Raw genomic sequence first — 6,356 nt, 5'->3', positions numbered from 1 at the left:
AACATTTTATGAAAACAAATACAAGGAAAACATTGCATTGGTTAAACCACCGTCTTGTTCAGTCTTGTTCTCGACATTTTGGCCAAATAAAACACCTTGGTAGTGCTAAGAACTTGTATGGCAGCCATAATTAGTTTATTATTTAGCCTGTTGGATAAATGAGCATTAAAGAATGTAAAACCTCATCCATGTTTGTTTTGCTTGTCCAGCCCCCTAGTTGTCTGACTCCACCCCTGATTGTTACCACCTGTTTCCCACCTGTCCCTCGTCTTGCCCCTGTTATATAAGCCCTGTGTTTGGCCTTGGTCTTTGTTTGTTTGATCGTGTTTGAAATGTATGAACGTGCTGTTTGAAGTTTGATGTGTTAGGTTGTTTGATCTTCCGGCCCTGTTGTTTGTTTGGCCCGTTTATTTTCATCATGTCTGTCCCACCTTATCTTCATGTTGGCTCTCTGACCATGGACCCCCTAGACCCTGATTTTGGATTTGCCCTTAATAAAAGTTGCTTATCTCTGCATAGGCGTCCGCCTCCTCGCTCCCCGTTAGAATAACGCCTAGATAAATGATGCAGTCCGTATGAGAAGACAACAGCTCGACACTGCTAGGAAAACCAACATAGACTAGCATGTCTTGTGCTTTAAATGCTGGGTGACCTGCTAAACCAGCACTAGACCAGCCTAAACCAGCTTAGGTCAGCACAGAATTCATGTTGGTCTGTACTGTTGTCTTGTCAACAGGGAAAGCTTTGCAGAACATTAAAAAAATCTCCAGTCTTCTCTTGAAAAACTGTTTTTTTGGATATTTCTGAATGGATTTACAAGCAGCTAACTTTAACAAAAGCCATATAGAGCTATTGGTGTAAAACAGGAAAATTACTCGTAATAGTCTATAAAGTTCTATTAAAAGTTCTTCACTGACCACCGAGCCCAACAGCAAACAGAACCCTTGTTCCAGCAACAGACCTCTCCATTCATTTTTACAGCAAACGTGGCTGAGAAAGGCCTCGGCGCTAGCATACGCAGCGTGGTCCCAACGCACGTCCCTAACGCCATCGGGTGATTAAAATAGACGTCACCATCTCGCCTCCGCCTCACAGACACACACTCACACACCGTCAGCAAACACACCGTTTCCTCCAAAAGGCTGCCTTTGACTCAGTGCTAGCCCCAGCTAGCGTCACAGGGGATGGCTAGTGGTGCGGCCCTGCAAATATGGAGTAGATCAACACCTCTGTGGGAAATGCAACACCTCATCCGAGCGCTGTCTGTGGAGCTGGAGACCCTGCAGGATTAGGCATAGGGACGTTGTCTCAGGGGATTAGCAAGAGGTCTTGAAAATTTTCTGAGCGAATGTGAAGAACGGTTCAAATGAGGGAGCTAGCACAACAGAAACAATAGGCTAATGGCTAATGTCTGTTTAGCAGAGGTGGAATGTGCTGCTGTAAAAATTACAGCAGTTTAGCTGGTCATTAAACTTTTACTTGATGTTATTATTTTATATAAAAGTGTTCAAGAACAAAATAAATAAAGGACTAAACTCTTAACAGAATGCAACCGTAAGCAATTAGCTGGCTAATCTTAGCTCAAAAGCTACAGATTTCTTTTACTCTTTGTTTATACTTTATCATTTTAGAACAAGCAGCTCAACTGCTCTTCGTCAGACCTGAAACTCTCACTTATACTCTTATATACTGCATAAGCTACTGATTGGTTTGGTGAGCTAATACGCTTAGCCAGTTACCTCAGTAATAGCACTGGACCGTCTTTCTGGAGGGAAATTCTGTTGATTTTTTTTCAAATGCATAAATACATAATTAAATGGTTAAGATGTAAACAAAGTCATTCAAAGTGGTTTCGTGCAAAACCGTTGCTTTGATATAGAGAAACAGAATTGTTCACAGTGGAGGTGAATGGAACCAGACGTCTGAAAGGTTTAGAGAGCATCTTAAAGCTCAGTGAATGAAAGGTATTACATGAAGTGGTTATAGATATCATGTCTGATGTCATAGACATTGTTTTATGATAGTTTTGACACAAGCTTTAGTTAAAATGCCTATTTAAAAACAAATCTATTCATGGTGGAGGGATACACGCAAGGCGTTGTGAGGCAAAATAGTCCCCAAAGGAAGATTATTGTGTTTTGCACTATTTCACTATTTGCACTATTTTAATGCATTTCCTTGCATTCTAGTGAAATGTAGTATCAGCAGTCTTACTTAGTTAGGAGCTTTCAGGCATTCTTCTTCCACCCTGCCCTCCAAATGGCCTCTACTTGGGCCTGGCCGGTCTTTGGCCCAGTCTGCAGAATGTCACGAGTGGGTTTCTTGGCCCCTCACACCTAACAAAGCTCTAAGTCACCTCACTCAGCCAGCCGAGCGAGTCAGCTGGGTCAACACTGTCTCAGCCAGGGTCAGATTGGCCAGTGGCTAATGTAGCGTCTAGAGGTGCGGTAAACAAACATGAGTAATGAGAGAGAGAGAGAGAGAGAGAGAGAGAGAGAGAGAGAGAGAGAGGGTAGCAGAAAATAAGAAACCAACCTCTAACACTGAACTTCAGTTTTTTAAAATTGAAATCTTTTTCCTGAAAAAAGGATAAAATATAAAGTTGTGTGCAAAAGTTTAAGCAACTCAGGTCAAATTACATGTTCGGTTGAATTTCTAAGTGAAAATAAACACTTCGTATACAGAGACCTGACTTAAATGTGGCATTTTCTGCTAATTTTATTTAAGTTTAACAGACTTGAAAAAATAGAAAGTGCCATAACTTTTGCACAGGCCACATTTAACATTGTTATTCCCAATATGTTAAACTTAGTAAATAAACAGTAATAATGTATTAAAATGCACAGGAGTGTGCTCTTCCTAGAGGATGCATTCACTCGTTATCCAATTAAAAACGTCACTTGACCAGGGGCGCGCAAACTTTTGCACACAACCGTGCACTGAAGCGTTTGCCCTGAATCACAGTGCAGTTAGGCAGGATGGAGTGAGATTATTGGCGAATAGAGGTGAAGAGAGAGGTTTTGTAATGTATAGGCAATGTTTTGTACACGCAATGACAAATAATGAGACATTATTTTCTTACTATCTATAAATTTATGGACCATTTATTTACTTTTGTAATTATATTACAAGCATCAGAACTTCTAGAAGACTGCCAAACCACATTATAATAAAATTACAGATTTAGCTTAAGCATAGAGAGCCTGTAAACTACCACAACCAGCGTACAAACTACTGAAAGGCAAGCAGCTGATTGGACGTGAGCCCATTATGACATCATCTTGTTTACTTATTTAATTTTGTCCATTGTTTGTCTGTTTCATCTGTTCTGTCTTAGTTCAATATTTTCATAGTGCTCGTAATTTTTGAACAGCACTTATTTGAGGTGTGCGAGTCAAAATTTTGTGATGGACAGTCATGTGCAAAAGTTTACACACCCCTGGTCAAGGTTTTTTTTAATGCATAGAATGTGTCGTAAAAAAATAAACATAAAAGTCATTTTCCGTTGACTGGAAGGGTTCAAACGTAAACAGCTGGATGCTGTCGATTGTGAAGTTTGGCTGACCTCTGTGCTGGACGTGATTCAAAGTGAGACTAACAATCTTGCACTTCCATGTAATTTTCTGCTGTTCAGACACTTCTAAATAAAAACACACCCTCCTTACACACTACCATCTGCATGTTAGGGGAACCGGACTAACATGACTCAATTTCAGGCAAGCTAGTGTTTTCCTCAGGTCACCATGGCAACATGTCTGTGAACATGTGACAGGAGATTCCTGGAAACTTGGGCCATCACTGAGGTCACTGAGTATGTCCTGAGGTGAAAGAGCGAACATAGGATCTGGCACAACCTCACTGAGGAAGCAGGAGCCTCCAGCTGTTTTTCCAGAAAGTGCGTGGAAACCTTTTACAATAATGTATGTTCTCAGATGCTCATATCCAGAGCAATGTACAGCTGAATGATATAACAGTGTTAAGTGAATGTAATGTTAGGAGTCTAGCCCAAGGACTCTTAGTGGTATAGCATGAGGTTACATTAATAACTAAAAGTAAATATGTCACATATTGCTCAGAGTGTTGCCTATGTGATGATGCACTCAGGACTAGTGGTTCACAGTGGGCGTGGTTCCAAATCAGTTGACCAATAGATGCAAATAAAGGCAGAATTTGTAAAATATTTATATTAAAATGATGGAAAATGAGTAGTATTTTTTTTAAAACATTGAATGTAACTTTTATTATTTTAATTGTAATTTTGGACATTTTGGGCCTAAAATTAGGCAGTAAGAGTGCAACGCCATGCTAATGGTGAATAGCGTGCTGGTATGTTTTTAACGTTATGAATTTTCACCTTTGTCCTAGACAAGAACCAATCAGAATTCACATGTAAATGAGCTCATACAAATTAAAGATCCTCTCTCTTTTTTTGGTAAAGATGCTTTTAACTTTTAATCAAGAAGTAATTTTTTTTTTTTGCAGAAAACGTTTTCACTATAAAAAAGACATAAAAATAAAATGAAATCTTCTAAATCTATTTTTAAACTTTTAATTTGAGGAATTAAATTTTAGCATTAAGAATTTCTGTTTAAATAATAATAATAATAATAATAATAATAATAATAATAATATAAATGACAATCATCATGCTTTATATAATAACAAAGTTTTTTTGGTGTTTTATATTACAATAAAAAAATTGTAATTCTGAATTTCACAATACTGTGGCAATCAATTTTAACTTTTATTTTCTAATCTTGGAATCGGGAATTCAATTTACACGTTATGAAATTTTAATTAGTAAACATCTAATTCTTGATTTTCACTATTAAAAATTAAGTTTTTCTAATTGTAACTAAGGAATTTTTACTAGTAAAATGTCATTTTCTCATGTGTAAATTGAATTCATTTTTAAAATCTATTTCTAAGTAGAAAAATGGGATTAAAAGCTAAAACTTTGCAGTAAAATCAATTCAAACATAATTAGAATTAGAATGTTCTTATATCCAATTACTCTACTTTTATTTGGATAACAAAGTGCTTTCAGCTCACAGCAGGAGATTCACCAAACATGGAGTGTAACGCAGGAAGAAGATAAACAAAATAAAAGTCTAGATAAACTTTACGAAAGCTGATGCTGTTTTCATGAATATTCATAATGAAAATTGAAACCAGTCCATGTTTGATAAATGATATTGAAACCTAACCAATCCCAACCTGACTCGTCGGGTCTCTGATGTGTTCTCTCAGATTTCTGTACAGTGGTGGAGATAGGAACCAGGGGTCATCATGACTACAACACAAATATAGCCATTTTATTTATTATCCAAAACCACCACTGAACTCTTCTGAGTTTTACATGGAATACTCATGATGGTAAAATAATTAGAAATGTATAAATAAGTGTCCTTTGGGGACTACTTTTTCTCAGCACTCTGCATGTATCCCTCCATCATGTGTATATTTCCAGAAAAAGTATGTTTTAGGCTAAAATCTTTGCTCTAAACCATTGTGAAACAATGTCTTCAGGCAGTGTATTCATAACCAATAACTTTCTATGAGGGAGCTTTTAGAAGTTGATGTCTGGTTCCTATCACCACCACTGTGAACTGAAATATTTCTGTGTCAGTTATTACACACTGCATTCATTTATTTGTCTCAGCTGAAGCATTTGGCCCTCCGTGAAGTTCGGCCAGACATCCAACGTTCTGGTTTGACCGTCTGTGTCCAGATGAGAATACCTATGGAGTTTGCAGACGGTGGAGTGGGCGTCAGAGATGATCCCAGAGAATCCAGCTTCCTATTCTGCAGTCCAACTGGCTGTGAATTACAAACTGATTGAGTTGGAGTGAATGTTCCTGCTCTGCGTCCCCTACTTAAAGCTTTGCCACACAGACTGAGCTTCCGTCAGACTAGACACGTGTGCTGGTGACCTGAAATTACAGGAGAAATAATCAGTAGTCTTGCAGAGATCTGCTGTTTTTGGCTAAGTATTCATGTTTATCAGAAGAACATTATATTATGCTTCCTCAGTTGCTGTCCTGTGGGAGGCTGACACCTCCACTGTGCAGTCTTATCCAGTGGTTTTATAATCTAAGAAGCTGGCCAGCAATTAACTTTCATTTCCTAGGGGTGCCCGAACAAAGGTCAGTGGTTTGGCAGAGTGGAGCATTTGTATATAAAAATGTTCCAGGGATCTTTTTCCTGAATAGAGATGTTTATTGTATGGTTGACCACAAGGAACAAAGTTAATAGATGTCTTATAGTTAAGAGATTGTTTTGTATATGGCCTTGATAGAACACTGGCTCTATATTTCTGAAAACGGGAGTTCAAAGAATGATCCACTTCCACTGTG

This window comes from Pygocentrus nattereri, chromosome 12, assembly GCF_015220715.1.
Source record: "Pygocentrus nattereri isolate fPygNat1 chromosome 12, fPygNat1.pri, whole genome shotgun sequence".
NCBI lineage: Eukaryota > Metazoa > Chordata > Actinopteri > Characiformes > Serrasalmidae > Pygocentrus > Pygocentrus nattereri.
This window is presented reverse-complemented; position numbering follows the sequence as displayed.